We start from the raw sequence: 17,083 nt of genomic DNA, 5'->3' as shown, positions 1-17,083 counted from the left end.
ACTACAGCACTTTCCCAAGGAAATGGGAAAGAAGGATTTGAATACTGGTTTGTCTGAGCCCAATGCCCCATGGTTTTCCAACTGCCATGACGTATTTCTAAACAAGAGCCTCTCTACCCCTAATAGGAGCTCATGCTATGGTTATGCGTATCCAATAATTATGCCGTGAGGTAGGGCAGTGTAAGGGCCAATGCTCAGGCACTGACCCAGTTCTAAGGGAATACGGAGGGACAGCAAATGAGATTATGCATTTGAACTGGGTCAGCCCATACATAACAGGGAAATCTAATCATATTAGATGCAAATTATAGTATCCCCTTGATATTAAATTATCAGGAAATCTAGTCTAACATGTCACACGAGGTCTTTTTTGGTTCTTTACATCAACATTGAGTATAAAGAACCTGTCTGGGTTAGATGTTAAGTAAATTTCTCCCTATTTTCCTAATTATTTTCAGCAAAGAAACATATTAGCCCAGTGAAAATGTCTTTAACTTACTAAGAAATGTGAAAGCACTACCTCTTCTCCATCCGTAAATTATACCATCCTGTCTAAAGAGCAGAGTGAGATTTAAAGTAGCTGGTGAAAATCTAATAAGCAAAACTTTTGAGATTAAGTTAGCACTTCCCTCACCCCCGCCCAACCCCCACAAGGAAGCCAAGTTGTTTTTGTTTCAAAACTCCTTTCCTTTAATTAGAGTTTATGGGGGGGGAGCACTGGGAAGAGCCCTGGGTGGGCAACCAGTCAGGGAATAACATTTATTGATTACCTACCATGTGTAGGTCATTCAACTACGTGCAGCACGGAGCTCTATTAAAACCCACTGCTTCAATCTGTAAGCCCATTACTTAAACCCATTACTGACCATTCTGTCTGTAAAAAAAAAGCTAGATTTCTACAAGTATGGGGAACAAACTGAGGTAAGGGAACTAGTGCTTATATTATCAACTCACTAGCAACTCTTTCATAAAGGAATATTTATAGTTTTGTTCTGGAATACAATGGTGGAGTTTAGAGACATCAGTATAGCAAAGAGGGCAATAGCATTAAAATGATGTAAGAATACATAACAACTGCTGCTTTTTAAATCACTGCCAAAATAAACTCTGTAGGAACACCGCCGCAGTAGGATTTCCGTACTAGGAAACAGACACTACGCATGGGAGATCTAGGAGGTGCAGAAGGCCTATGTATTATAATGTTAACTTTTACAGAATAAATTACAACTAATAATTTAAGACTGGACTGTTTTATCTTACAAAGGAATGGAAAATAAAAAATCAGACAAATTTAGATTTCTGAAAACCTGAATAAGTCCATTCTGTGTTTTCACTTAAGTGACTGGATAGAAAATGAGCAGATAACAAATACATCCAACGGACCTAAACATTGATGACCCTTGAACCTACTGCAAAGTTCTAAGCAATTCTATAGGAAAGATTCATAACAAGGTGGACAGGGAGCCCTTGATCATTTCCCCCCCTTGATCTCTACTAGTGTTAGTGTCTAAATGAAGCAATAAGAACCCCGGACTCTGAATCAAGAGAGGCTCTCGGCTTAACTCCTCTCCCCAGCAGGCCTGGAGCGGACGGAGCCGGGGAAGCAGGGCCCGCAAGCAGCCGGCAAGTGCAGGCCGGGCCTCAGGACACCTGTGCCTCCTAATCCTTCATTTAGAAACGGGACGTGGCCACTGCTGGTAGCTGTGCTTGGCGTTAGCCTACGCAGGTTAGCTCTACCTCCAGCCTTCTTATTAACTACACTGTTAACCAAACTGACGTGCGATTACACAAAGTAAATACCCGATATATATGCACGTTCCTCCTTCAGCAATTAGCAGTGTCTTTATCTGCCTGTCTATTTACCGGTGTGTTAGAGTGAGAGCCCCTCCACTCTGGGGAGGGGACTGTCCATTCACATACGGGCAGTGTTCAGAAGCAGCCCTCGCAGCGGGCTTTTGGCTCAGGTGAAGCCGTCAGAGTTCTTAAAAGGCTAAGAAGATGCAGAACCACCCAAACCAGCTTCTCCTGAGAAGTAAAAAGAACAGAACACTGAGGCTGTGGTCCTGTCAGCAGACACCACGGAGGGCTGCCCCCTCCTCCCCAAGCCCTGCCAGCTGCGTGGGAAGATGTCCACCAAGACGGCTTTCTGCGCAAAGTCTTTACTCACCTGGGGCAACTGGGGGCTGAAAGGGGGGGCTTTTTAGCTCTAAAACACAAGTACTTCTCATTGATGAATTATAGGTTAAAAAAAAAAGACGAACCTATATGCTTCTGAAAATAATTAGAATTTTGTTGATCCTGAGAAAATTTCTTTTGTGACCATCTGCAAAATCATTATTTAGAGGTTCCGAAATTGCAGATTTAAGACAAAAGAGTTCTAACGTTCTTACAAAATATGGCTCCTCGCTTCTGGGGCCTGAGCATCACGGGTGGACTTCCAGGGCACTCCCAGACAGGCGCTGGAGAGAAGTGAGGGGTCACGTGCTCTTGCATGCACCGCTACCCGCTGCTTAGTGACAAGAATTCCCACTGTGAAAACAATCTTCGGGTGTAAAAATAGAAGCCAGGCCAATCATAACGAGGGAAAAAGAAGTGGGATTGTTTTTTTCTTTCAGGAACAAACTGTATTTCCCTGTAAGTTTCCAGTACCTTCCCAATGCTGTACCAACATATTTTATTCATAAATCTGTGTACTTTAGACCCATGTGTAGCTGTTCACAGTAGCTTGTATTTTTTCTATAAGTAACGTCTCATTTCCTTGTCTGATTTACACTAAATGGCATTATAAGAGCCTCAAAGAAAGCACAGCCTGGCTAACATTTATAACATTTGGGGGCAACTGTGAAGGGAGGGGAAGGAAACAGGATTCCTTGATTCTACCAGGATATTGCCACCCAAGTAAGACAAGAGGTAACAGTTAATTCTGGCCACAGAAATGGAAATCTTTGTAAGTTTTAGGAAACTTCACTTGAAAACCAATACTAACTAGGTGAACTGTCCTTTGAAAAGGGTGACACGCTATACAATTGCAATGGGCTATGTTATTTAACAGTCAAAATACATGGTGTGTATAAAGGCATTAAAGTTTGAAGGCTGTGAACGTATATTATGCAAATCCAATGAGGTGAACGGGGACATGGACCAAAGCCTGGGGGAAATGAGCCAGAAAGCAGCGAATGGTCATGTCTCATGCACAGACCTGGCTGGGCCCGCTGTGACCGCTCTTTGGCCAAAAGGACTGTCTTTGAGCCCTGGCTTCTTCTCTGTGCCAAAGAACCTACAGTTAGGTTCCTTTGACTCCATGACCCCAAGTTTCTGTTTCCAGGGAAAAGATGTAAATTATTTTTCTTCAGGAATGTTAGCCAAGAAGAAAATCTCGAATTCCTTGGTGACAATGAACTTGAGAATTAAGGAAATGAATAGCTGGTGATCTAGCAGCAAAGAAAGGACAAATGGAAAACCCATACTCACGTGGTTTCTATGAGAATTTAGTTCCGTTCTGGTCTAAGGAAATGGAAGACATGGGCCATGTGAACAAAGAACAGGGCCATGTGTCCATGGTGGGGACCACATAAATCATTTAATCTTTCCATTTAGAGCTATAATACTAAATTTTAAAAATTGGTCTGGCCACTCAAAAGTATATGATTTGTTTTTTTACATTAAGAACTACATTTTGAAAGCTTGTTTCTTTCCATGTCATCTCTTGAAAATCTAAACAGCTAATAAGCTTTTTTATACCGGTAGATACTGGTTTCACATAATTTTCCAATTATTATTTCAAAATACTTTATGACCTAAATATTTTAAATAGGGGCTTAAAGCTTGACCAAAAATAAAATATAAAGCTGGCAGATTAAGTATCATGTTTTGTAAAAATTAATAACTGAGTGTAAATTTTCCAGGCAGGATGATATAATTAACTAAGCATGTGACTATAACTGTAAAGAATGGGATGTAATGGAGCTTCTATTAAGTTTCCTGCTTCCCATCACAGATAAACTTAGATGAAAACCAAACAGCCATAAAAATAAAATAAAAATTTAAAAATACATGATACATACAATAAATAACTAAGATATGAAAAAGAGGCTTTTGCTTGGAAGGGAAAGGAGACTCAGTCAGAAACACGGCATCATTTCCTCTTCGACTGAAACGAATGCCATTTCTTCTTGCCAAACATAAAGCAGATGACCTTTTAAACATTCTGGTCGGGATTTTCTCTACCAATCTAAATGATACGAATCTAAAATATACCATATAGCACAAGGCTCAATATTTTTAGAAACAAATATAATTTCAAAAAATACTCATAAGAGAGACATATTGATCTTAAACTTGTATACTAAAAGATTAGTTCTTCAACTGAAAATTGACTTTGCTGCCCTAAAAAGCTCTTTTATCACAAACACATCCAGTGCGAAAATATTTTTTTTATGTGTTGAAAATAGAAACCACAAGCAAAGGGCAAAATCTTTCAAACGGTGACAAAAGAAATATGTATTTATATTTTATTTCAAATATCCCAAATTAGGTGTAACGAGATATTTCCTGGAAGATGGAATTCCATATAACACAGGTCTATTTGGGACTTCATTCAAGAGGATGATTTATCAACAGTATTAAAAGTACCTTAATAAGCACGGTCTGCATGTTGTCTTATGGCACATCAAAGTATCTTGAAAACAAAATACGGTTATCTGATTATTTTTCCAACTAATTTACACATAGCACCCGTTAAAATATATAGTCTTTGTAAACTGTACGTTCTGCCCCAAAAGTCCAGGGGTCTGAAGTTTGTGTGTGCTGCTGACACGTGGGCATTTACACCATAACCCCCACGGAGACAATGGAAATGCCTAATTATTTTTCATACAGTTCCAGTTGGTAGTCTCTTTTTCTTGGCCTTTTTTCCAATCTTGGCATTAACAAAAGCCAAATTATTTTAAGATGGATTTCTGAGCTGTTAAATCCCATTCCACATGAGGTGGGATAGATAAACCAGGTCTCTTAAATATATGCCTGAAACCCAGATGGATGACAAGATCCCCGGAATGCCACATCCACAGCGGTACACTTTGTGAATGAATTGCACGAGGGAGGTTTTCCTTCCTCTGCCAGCCTACTCCATCTGGGTAAATCTAGGTGAGAGGAAGTTGTGTAACTTTCAGGCCTTTGTGGAATCCAAGTGCCAGGCCACCACCGACAACACGCAGCCACGGGATACACGTGGGGTGGGGTCCCAGGAGCGATGATGTGGGTAGCAGGACCCTCCCCATTTCATTTTGCTGAGCAGTAAAAGGGCCTTCTTCACCCCAATTATACTCAAAGATTAGTTTTTTAAACCTAGGACACCTTTGTTTGGATTGCCACTCTTAAATCGGATCCTTGCTCTCTACCACAGTTTGGCACGATCACCACGACACACCGGCCTCGTCACCTTACCCTGTCTGTGCCTCCCTTGCTTTTTGTACCTCTTCTTGTATAAATTTCTGATCAGATATTATTGTGCCTTGGCCCAGCAATTTAAAAAGTATACACTGATATACAGAGAGTTAGCTTTCCTTTCCCCATCCCCCAGTCCTCTTGCTCCGTTCCCATCAGGCAACTGCTGTTACTCCCCCTTACGTATTCTCCCAGACAGACTCACGCCCTCACAAGCACACAGGGCCCTATTCTCCTACTCCACCTTTTAAAACAAATATTAGCAAATAGGACACACTGTTTGACTTTGAAAACAATATATTTTATCTATATATATATATAAATATATATATGAAATATTTATTTAACCTGTATGTATATATAAGACCTTCTTTTTGTAAGCGTAATACACAGCATGTGTGGGTGCAGGTGAATGTATATATACAGGTTTATATTTTATTCTTTTTTATGGTAGCATAGTGTTCTATTATGTGGATCTATCAGAATGTATTTAACGGAGGCCTTCCTATTGAATATTTAGGGTGTAACATTTAGCTTGTTCTCGGTATTGCAAAGAAAATTCTGTACATATTGTCTTTCCCCAAGTATGTGATCATATCTGTAGAGTAAACGCTGAAAGAATGGAACTGTTGGTTCAAAGTGTACATAACTTGTAAATCTGACATTTACTGCAATATGGCCCTCCCTAGGTGTGGACCCCCCAATAATATGATAGGTATCGGTTTCCCCTATATCCTCACCAATCCATCATGACCCATATGTGATGTGACTTTGCAGGCTTGGGTACAAACATTTGGATACAATGCATGAAAACTGGCGTTTCCTTGAAATACCTCATTTACTCAACTTCTAGAATATCACGGTGTTCTCCTGCCTGGCTGTGTTCTAACCTCCTTGCTTGCTCTTCCACATGTCCTCCCTGACACCTGAATGTGGCAGGGCCAGAGCTCCATCTTCTCCATCCACAGTCACTTCTTAGATGACTTCAGTCTCCAGACTCAAAAGACCACCTTTGTGCTTATGGATTCCAAACTCATTACACCTCCAGTCTGGACCTCCCACCCAAACCTTACTCATGGAATTCGACTAGGCATAACTTGTCTAAACAAAATCCCTGCCCTTCCCTCTCGAGCCTCTCCTCCTCAGTCACCCCCACCTCAGTAAACAGCAGTGTCCCCTTTCCAGCCCCAAATCCTGCAGTCATACTGACTTCCCTCTTTCTTTCCTCCTACCCCACAACCAATCTGCGTATCTAGACTATAGCTGAATATCCAGCATGTAACCATTTCGTATCACTCCACCCCAACTACCACCCGTCAAACCATCACCACACACTATGCTGAATTGTTGCAAGAGCTTCCTGAATGGTCTGGCCGCTGCTCTAGCCCCCATGTCCTATCCTCAACTCATCTGCCCAGACACAGGAAAAGACCTCTCATCTCAGCGAGAACAAAGCTAGCCCGTGTGGCTGGCCTCCTGGTAACTCCAGCTCATTGTTCACGCTGGCTACTAGCCCTCGCCCGCCCCTCCCTGTCCTGCAGCCACGGCAGCCACACTGGCCTACTAATTCTTCCACTGACACATGGAATGCTCTCACCTCAAGGCCTCTGCCTCCACAGCCCCTCTTCCTGGGATCATCCCTTTTCCAGATGTTTGGGAAGCTTGCTCCCCACCTCCAATCATATTTCCATCAAGTCACTGAGGGCTTCATTTAAAAGAGACACCCTGCCCACACTCCGAGCCCACGTTCTCTCCCCTTCTCTGCCTTACTGTTTCCAAAACACTCACCACTGCCTGACACCTAAATGTTTTATCTATTTGCTTTTTGTTTCTTTTCTCTCTTCTTCTTATCTTCTAGATTCTGGCTTCACGAAGGCAGGGATTCAGACTTTTTGTTCATGACTGTATTCCCTAAACTTGAAACAGGTCTGAATCTTTGACAAATGAGGCTGAACATCTTTTCACTTTGTTTTTAGTCTTCTGAATTCTGTTATCATGTACTATGTTCAAATTTTTTGCAAAGAATATAGGGTTGTTGGTCTTTTTCTTAACCGATCTTAAGGGTCCCTTACAGAGTAGGCGTATTAGCCCTTTGCGATCTGTATTGCTGACATTTTTTCTGTTTGTACTTTTTGTTGCAACTTTGATCCTGACAGTTTTTGCTATAGAGAATTCTTTTCATGCAGTCTAATATATCAAGTTTTTTTCTTGTTGTTCAATGTTACATTTAAGCTTCTGGGTTTGTGTCATTTCTTGCCCACGCTTCCAGCCTCATTTGCTGCTCCCCCCCTTTGTCACGGCCACTGCGGGCGTGGGCAGTCCTGCATAGGCTCTTCTCCCTGCCTGGAATTTCTGTCCCGACCTGCCTTGCTCCCAGACACAGCAGTGGCAGGACTCAGCTCCTGTTCTGAGATCTGGTTCCCTGGATCATGCCCGATGGAACTGACCACAGGCCATGCTGTGGAGCCCACATGGCGTTCGCTGTGTGGTGGGGCTCTCTTCACACACCTGTCTCTGGACACTCCACCTGGAGCCTGCCGGGGACAGGGAGCAAAGTCCCCAGCTTCTGTCACACTGGGAGTAAGGAGCGTCTGGTGACTAAAAGAATGAACTAACAAGTGCAGCATTCAACGTTCAATTCAACTCAACATATACCTGCTGAATGCCAGGCACTGTTGTTGGAGTTTGGGATATGTGATGAATAAACTCCCGCCCCCAAAGAGTTTATATCTGAGCTGCAAGAAAACACAGTAAGCCGACTGCATGGTATCAAGTGTGCTGGGAATGCTTTTATGACTTGAGTTACATAAAACAACCAGTTCTGAATTATAGATTCATAATCATCTCCCTGGGTTTTCAGTATTTCCTCCCAGCCCTTCTTCCTTAGAGAACTCATCCAAGCAAGTAACTCTTCCATATGGGATGACACCAATTCTATCCGTAAGCCTGACTCCATCCCAAGCTTCATTATACCTGCTTCAACAACAGACTAGTTTTTTCCACTGGACCATGTGCTAAAGTCTGAATGTTTGCATCCCCCTCCAAATTATATTTTGTAATTCTAATGCTTAATGCAATGGTACTAGGAAGTGGGGCTTTGGGGAGGTGCTTAGGTCATAAGAGTGGAGCCTTCACGAATGGGATTAGTGTCCTTATAAAAGGGATCCCAGAGAGTTCCCTAGACACTCCCAGCACGTGAGGACACAGCAACAAGTTGCTATCTATGAACCAGGAAGTGGACCTTCACCCGCCACCATATCAAATCTACTGGCACCATCATCTTAAACTTGCCAGTCTCTAGACCTGAGAGAAATAAATTTCTGTGGTTTATAAACTGTCCAGTCTGTGGTGTCTGTTACAGCAGTGCCATCCTACTGTGATCTCGCTCACCAAACCTGAAACGGACCTTCACAATCAACTCCGTCCTATTCCCACAGTGCGAGCACCCACATTCCATTGCTGGGAGGAGCATCTGAACATGGAGGACAAAGGGCAGAGATGAGTCAGTCAGTGAGTCCCCAGGCCTGTCCCAAACTATTTCACACCCCTACCACCCACAGCAGTTTCCTAAAGTATTCAAGACATTGACAGGACTTGAAACAAGGGCTTTATAACCATGTAAGTTCAGGACATGCTGAGTTAAACCGGACGATATTTAGCACGCTAATGTGTACTGAGAATCTCCAAGCGGAGTAAATTTCGTTACGGAAACTTGATGATGAGCTCCTCCTATGACTAGTGGTCCTTGAAACAAGCTTTGAGAAATGCTGGTCAAGAAATGCAACCCCAAATACTTGATCCTTGAATTAAAAGGTTTCCATCATTCAAAGCAAGCTCTATTTTCCAATCCGAATTTCTGCTGCTTCCAGAAGCAAATATCTCCCTTTAGCCAGGATGATATATTTCATGTGCATAGAAAGTACATCTCGATAATGAGGCCTTCTACACTGTGGCCCACCTCATAAGCCCTGTTCCTTCTGCTCTGCCTCCATGGATCCTGCATTCCCTCAAGTCCCTAGATTCAAGCCCACCTCCTTCCCTACCAACAGAACCTTCTGGGCTTATTCCTTTCTTCAGACTTCAACTGTACCTATTATTTACACCATGTGCTTGGTCGTGGTTTATAACTTTCAATGATAGCAGAGACCTTCCATTATTGTTTTTGCATCTTTAATAAGTAATTAGTATATCTTGTCACTGAACACATTCCGCAAATGCATAACTGTGTTTTTCCTGTTATATGTTAACATGAATAATGACATGTTTTTGACATGGCACTGAATGACAGGTAATGAAAGAATACAGGTTAATTAAAGGTGCTTTAAACTCCTTATTCCTATAAGAAGACTTATCTCTATTATTGTTTACACATTCTTAGAATGCATTTGTTCACTTTTAACCACTACAGTCCCTTATTTATATTATATTATGGGACTTGTAGACCGTAAAGTTTGAGAGCTGGAAAAGCCTTAGAGATCACCTCGACTATTTATTTTAGACCCAAGGATATCTACTGGGAATCAATCAATCTATCTATCTATCTATCTATCTATCTATCTATCTATCTATCTATCTAAATTTCTGGTATTTGTCTGAGAAAGATGATTTAATTTATCTGTGGACTTTATTTGAATTGTGGTTCTTCTCAGCTTTAATAAGTGTAATAGAATAGTATCAAAAAAATTTTTATGGGAGTGCCAGAGTTGAGAGCAGCCTGACCCCTCTCCAGCAGAGCATCTGCTGAGATGACCCTGACAGTTCCTATTGCATCCTAGTGATGCTTTTCGACTCTGTGGGTTTACGGAGGAGGAGGGAGGAAGAAGTGACAAGAAAGCATAGCTCTGGGATTTGTTCACAGGACAGGTATTCCAGCGAGGTCAAGCATCCCCCCACATTCCCTCCCTTTCATTTGTGGAGAGGTTTCACCAATGAAAGGTATGTTAGGAAGGAGGAATATGCCCCCCGAGAAAGACAGCTTGGCTGCCAATCAACCCCACGAGCCAGTGCACATCTGTGTCTGAACAGTTCTTGCTCCTTTGAGGGGCAGAGTGGAGCATGAACCCCAAAGGGGTTTTTTGAGGGGTTCTCAAAACCTGAATGTCCTCATTCAAAGGCAAATTCCTGAGCTCCATCCCCAAAGATTCGATATCGGGGGTGAGGTAAAGGAACAGCATTTTAAACAAGCATCCAGGAGATTCCGGCCACACTTAAGAGAAATACTGTTAGTGTGGTGGTTGATGTGGGAATCTTAAAATGGACAGGTGATGGGTACAGGGGATGGTGGGGTGTGGTGAGGCAGAGGGTTCTAGAGAACCCTTATTTTGACATTTTTTTGCCCTGAATTGGCCTAGATGTCCCCTTTGTGATCATTCTCTCTACTCTCCCTGATCAGCAATGAAGGTTCCCTTTGGGAGAACAAAAGGGCAGGTGGGGCAGACTTGCAACTTCTTGGCTTCCCAGGCTTTCACTAACTGTGAGTTAACTGAAGTGCCCGGGGGAGGATCTGGCAATTCAACACCCATTCTTTAAGGAGAGTACAGGTCTGACTTCAGGTCTGTGTCTCACCTCCAGAGAGGTCACTCTTCACCTTTGATGTTAGGCGTTAACTTTCCCCCTTGAAACTCATGCTGATGGGCTGTAATTTTAGTATCCCCATGCCACTGGATGGGATTGCTTGTTTAATCTTGTAATCTTTTTAAGTAATTGTAATCAAGCCATTCTAAAATTGCTAATTAGGCAACTGATCTTAGGTCACTGCATTTCAGAACCCATGGGGCCAGGAGGGAATCATATACTCCAATGCCACTCAGAAGGAGAAAAATGAGACAGAGAGGGGTAGCGACTAACCTAATGTCACACAGCAAGGCACAAGAACACAGGTCTTTGGATCCCCAGGGAAGAACCTCTTACTTCTGTCAGACACAGCTGAGAAACATCCTGACATAAATGAAAACAGAAGTTATAGGCTCCCAGGTCTCCTTTTGCAAACTTTTCCAAACCGAACACTTGCGAGGTGCTTTCAGGATAAATCTTATGGCTACTTTTATGTTTACTGTGTTGGGTAAGAAACACTGATGCGAGCAAAGCAAGTGATGGACGGTGATAGGTTGCTTATCTGGTAACCCCAGCACCTAGGAACACACTGAGATCCAAGGACTTTGCAAAATAAAAAAAGGAGCAATCAAATGCAGGACATGCAGGCCTGGCCCGCTGCTCTGCTTTTGCTCTCCGTGTGGGAGTGCATCGGGCTCTCACCTGCTCTCCCTGAGACAAATCTATCAAGCCTGGCCACGGGGGAGATGCCAACTGCTCAGCAGACTAGAAGCAGCAAATTAGAAAGGAAAAAAGAGTCGCTGTACTAATAGGCCGTCGGATACAGTACAAATTAGCAGTAGGAAGTGAAAATTGAATGGAAGTAACAAATAAACCATTAACCCTGGAACAGGATCTGAGCGGGCAGAGCAGGTTAGGGGTCCTCTGGGATGTACAAGCTCCCAGGGGACTCGCCGTTAAACCGCAAGATAATAATGGATGCCTCTCAAAGTGACCCTCAGTCATCAAAGTTCAAATTATGTTCAGCAAACCAAGTTTAAGGAAGCGGGGACATTCAGAATCTATTACAGAAAGTGTTCCATTAAAAGGATTAAAACGAAGGGTAACAAAAGCTTTCATTATTTGGAAGGTTAGCTTATAACCCACTTTACTGGGTAATGATGCGACCCTGCTATGCATGAGAATCCCTTAGAGCTTTTAGAGAAGGAGCTTCTATTTAAATAACCCTGGGGTGGGCTGGGGGTTCTTTCCTCTAGAGCTTGAACTTCCCCCGTCATTCAGAAACAGGGTAGAACCAATTCTCCTGCCAAAAGAGGAACGAGGCTCTCGCCCATCCAGGCACCCAGACATCACCTGTACACTGGGCCTGCCCATGATGTCAGAGGTGCCGGCTGGGGTCCTTGGCAGAAACCCCACCTCATCACTCAATGCCGTCCCCGTGCCTTGGGAGTGTGGCCCATGCCTTCTCTTGGAATATCCTCAGTCAGGGATCCTTGTAACAGCTTCTGGTCCTTGATTCCTTCTTTCCTTTTTCTTTATTTTTTTTAATTTAATCATTTAAATTAAATTTAAATTTATTAGTAATTTAATTTTTACCAAAATTATGTACATAGTTTAAAGAGCCAAATCGTGGGGCACCTAGAGGCTCAGTCATTAATCGTCCGCCTTCGGCTCAGGACATGATCCTGGCGTTATGGGATCAAGCCCCACATCAGGCTCCTCCACTGGGAGCCTGCCTCTTCTTCTCCCACTCCCCCTGCTTGTGTTCCCTCTCTCTCTGGATGTCTCTCTCTCTCTCTGTCAAATAAATAAATAAAATCTTTAAAAATAAATAAATAAATAAAGAGCCAAATCGTTGTTACCCACTCCCCTTTTCCAGAAGCAGTTATATTCAACCCCTTTAGCTGAGGTTTTTTGTTTGTTTCCTGTTTTAGTGTTTATGTCCATATTTCTAAGTAACATGTGTATAATGTTTAGATTTTTCCCCCCGAGCATTACCTATTTAACTCCCCAAATGAAGGAGGAAAATTTTGTTATTTTCACATCTCTGCTGTCAGGACACATGCAGCCTCCCAGCCAACCGCGGCCTAACTGCTCCTTAATCCAGCCTTCGGACAGTTCTTTTTTTTTTTTTTAAATAATATTATTTTATTATATTATGTTAGTCACCATACAGTACATCCCTAGTTTTTGATGTAAAGTTCCATTTCATCCCTACGTTCACCCAACTCGCAGAGGCCCCTGGTGCAGCCCGGTTCTGCACGGGCGGGGGGCGGCCTGCAGCAGGAGACTGCACGCCCGTGCCCACCGTGCCCACGGCGGCCTCAGACTCAGCTCGCTGGCACTGCTACGTCAGTCAGCGCTTGTTCAGCTAGTAGTTTTCTGTTTCGAAAATTTTGTTCCTCCCATTTTGTCCCTAGGGGCTTATGCTTTAAAAAAGTAAAAACCAACAAGCCCTTACTGTCATTTTAATGAGGTTCTGAAGGGAGGGGAAATGAAATGCATGTGTTAATTCACCATTTTAACAAGAAGTATGTCTTTGATTTCTTTTTCCTTTCCAGGGAGCAAATTACTTTCCATTTAAATTCACCAGATTAAAAACATCCAACGCACTGAAGAAAAGCAGTTTGGGATTCCTTCTACATCATCTTCCCATCCTTTACAAAGCAGATCCATGCAGTGACCAAAGAGGAAATTAAAATTCAAAGACAGGCTGCCATTTTGGGGCCAGCGAAAGAGAGAAAGAAAGAAAGAGAGAGAGAGAGATAGGACACAGTGGAAAAGACTTTTCCCCAGAAAGTCTGGCTACCCTTTCATCACCTTTTATAAACTTTTTAAAGAAGAACTCTGAGGAAGCTTCCCCCTCCACGGATCCCCGCTCAGCTCCCCTGCACGAGCTCCTCAGCCATCTCCTCCTTTGCTGCTTCTTGGAAGAATACGCATGCGTTACATTTAGGAGAGAGAGAGTGTGTGTTCACCTGGGCTCCTGGATCTATGCACAATGGTGCTTGTATAGCCACGCCCTTTCTCACTGACCCCCTCTCTCACTCACCTGTCGGCCCAGACCCCCTTGCCCCGCATCACTCCTGCGCCCTCCTCCGTGTCACCGGTACCCTTGCTGGTGCTAGGCTGCTGGACTCTGCCCCAGTCCGGAGGCCCCCCCTTCCACGCCCTCACTCCCAAAGCTGGTGCCCTCCAAGCCATTAAGTGCGCATCCACCTGCCCAATGGAAAACAGTCCTCTCCTCCTCAGAACTTCTCTCCATGTCACAGCTTTCCGGAGTGTCTGGGAAGAAGAGGGGCTCATCCCCTTTTCAAAGGTCAAGCGTTTCACAACTGTCCTGGATTTCTGCCCTCCTCACTTCTTCCCTCCTTACTCCCTGTCTCTCATCTTTTGAGATGCCTTCCTCTTCACCTCTTCAGTGGATCTTTCCTATTTTTAGGGACATGGCTTGCTTATGAAGATGTCCCTTCGTCCCTTCAGCCCTCTGTGCTGCAATATTCTCCTCTATAAGAGTAGACTCCGCAGGCTGCCCGAACTGCCCATCTCCTGGTTGGTCCCCCTGTCCTCCCCAGAGTCCCTTCGGGCCATGTGCCTGCCTGCCGGGGCCTGCAGGATCCCAGCCCACCTTGGCTGGGGGTCTTCACTTCTCAGCATTCCTCTCCTGCCTTAACCCCTCTCCCTAAGAACACCATCAGCAAAAAACTATTTCTATCTCAAAAAAAAAAAAAAAAAAAAAAAACCACATAGCCGGGAGGCTGAACCTGTCCAAACCAGGCATGCTTTTGAACACAGGACTGGAGGCAGTGGCGTGACTCCATATTTCATGTAGCTGTTTGGATGAAGGTTTATCTATAAGAATATAAATTTGTGTTTAGAAGTTTGAAATGCTTCTAAAAGAATCCTCACTTAGAGCACTTTGGTACCTGTATCTTCATTTTGTCACAGCCAGATTCAAGCTCTGTATGCAGAATAGCAATTATTTATCACAAGTAAAATCTCATGCAAATGTTTTTGAGCCCAATACAAATTAGCAATTCTTCATATGACTAATGACTATATGCCCTTCCGATAACTGTAAACATGGGAAACAAAAGATCAAGGACTCTAAAATAAGCACTTGGAATAACAGAAGGGCTGTGTGGGCGGTCAGCAGTAACTGTGAAACCAAAAGATAATCGCTATGTGCTTCTCAAGATCTTCAAACCCAGAGCAATGCGAACCATTACACAGTGGTTATTCTTTTTTGCCCTCCAAGCAAAATTCTTAACAGGCAAGATCCTTCAGCTTTTCAAATACAAGCAAATCTATCCCTCACTGAAATTAAACAGAACAACAACAGAAAGCTGCATTATGCTAGAAATGGTCAAATTTCATAAACCAATGAAGTTGCAAAGAACTGACCATAACTCATACTGTTAATAAATAGTTCTTTTTGTCCGATAAATGCAGCTTCAGATTCTAACAGTCCACAATTCTCATGACAATACACGCATTGAGTAGAACTGAATCCTTAATAAAGTCAAATCACGTTTGGTCAGTTAGTATTCCAGTGACTACTCTGGGCAGAGTGTTAGAACAGGTGCCGTGGGTAAAATACAGAGTAATTCCATATGCAACCCCCCAGCATAGCAGGTTACTAGCCTGTTTAGAGGACGCGGAATACATTAATAAAACAGACAGTAACTGAACCTGTGTGAGCGGGACCAAACACACTCTGCAGGGCTGAACAGAATGGTTAGGTAACGTAACTCCGGCAATCATAAAAGGTCTCCTGGAAGACTGTTGAGACAAAAGAAAGAAACGTACAGATGCCCAGAGAGGAGGAGGAGAGAAGTCTTACCAGAGGAGAGGCTTGTGAAAATCCAACTAAGGAGAAACACACCGGGAAGGGGGAAGGGCAGCCAAAAGGACAGGCTGGATGCACACCACCACTTCCTTTCCTTCTCACTGTTCCCAACAGCCTCCCAAATGGGTTCCGCCCACGAAAATTCTCTGCACACAGCTATTGTGATCATCACCTTAAAGCTCAGGTTCTCTCCGATTCTGCTCAAAAATCGATGGCTCCCCACTGCCCCACAAACCAAATTCAGACTCCTGAGTAACACAGCATAAGTAGGCAATACATTTGAGTATGTGTGATTACTTGCCTATCTCCTGCTTGATTGGAAGGTTCTAGAAGGCAAACACCAATCTTGCTTATTTTTTAATATTTGGGTATGTGATGGCTCCTACAAGTACCTTTGGTATGGCAGAAGTTTAAAACCTATTAAATGAATGAATAGATGATTTAACTAACAAATTTTATATAGTATTGGCAAAACGGGCTAGCCAACTGGGAAGTTAGAAGTTTAGATTTGATACAACAGACTCTAGTCAGCTACTGGATGATTTCTGTGTACAACAGTGACAGCATAAAAATGGTGTCTGAAGTCTCATTTTAGTTGAGGTTGTAGAGAGTATTAGCCCAGAAAGGACTAGAAGTAGAAACAGTGTTTTGCCAATAATATTTTGCTAACAAGCTGAGTAAAACAAGATGAGGACTTTTGTCTGTTGATTAGTCGCTAATGTGAATATTCCTTCAATAAACACCAGAAAAGAAAATTGTCTCGTGTATCTTTGATCTATTTTTAACGAGTTCATTTCTGAGATAAGAGATGATTTCTTTTCAGGCTAAGTGGTACTTATTTTCTTGATTTTAAAGAATAGCCACCAGGCTCACTCAGACCATGAGGCTTTTGATCTTAGGTTGTGAGTTGGAGCCTCATGTTTGGTGTAGAGACCACAAAAAATAAAGAAATAAACTTTTTTAAAAAGGTAAAAAAAAAAAAAAGAGTAGCAACCAGAAATCTTAAGCTTAAGGATAGATACTGTTATTTATGTATTACAAATATTCTCCGTATTAACATCTTCCAAAATGACACTCTAACAAAATGTGAAAATCAAAAGAATTCCATTTTGTCTATTCTTAGTACAATGTAGAACACTTGATTTTTGGTTTTATCTCAGCTAAAATTAATTAGATGCTAGCATTTTATGATCTGGTATAACATCTTGATATTACATTGATGAATCCATCAGCATT

General features: G+C 42.7%; 1 protein-coding gene across 5 annotated transcripts in view; it reads right to left on the bottom strand.

Moving 5' to 3' along the window:
- Positions 1–17,083, bottom strand: part of PLCL2 (phospholipase C like 2) — a 182,533-nt gene that overhangs the window by 22,408 nt on the left and 143,042 nt on the right. The window lies entirely within an intron of this gene.

This window comes from Ailuropoda melanoleuca, chromosome 6 (assembly GCF_002007445.2).
Source record: "Ailuropoda melanoleuca isolate Jingjing chromosome 6, ASM200744v2, whole genome shotgun sequence".
NCBI classification, from domain to species: Eukaryota; Metazoa; Chordata; class Mammalia; order Carnivora; family Ursidae; genus Ailuropoda; species Ailuropoda melanoleuca.
The sequence above is the reverse complement of the archived record's forward strand: the minus strand, read 5'-3'. Positions and strand labels throughout refer to the sequence as shown.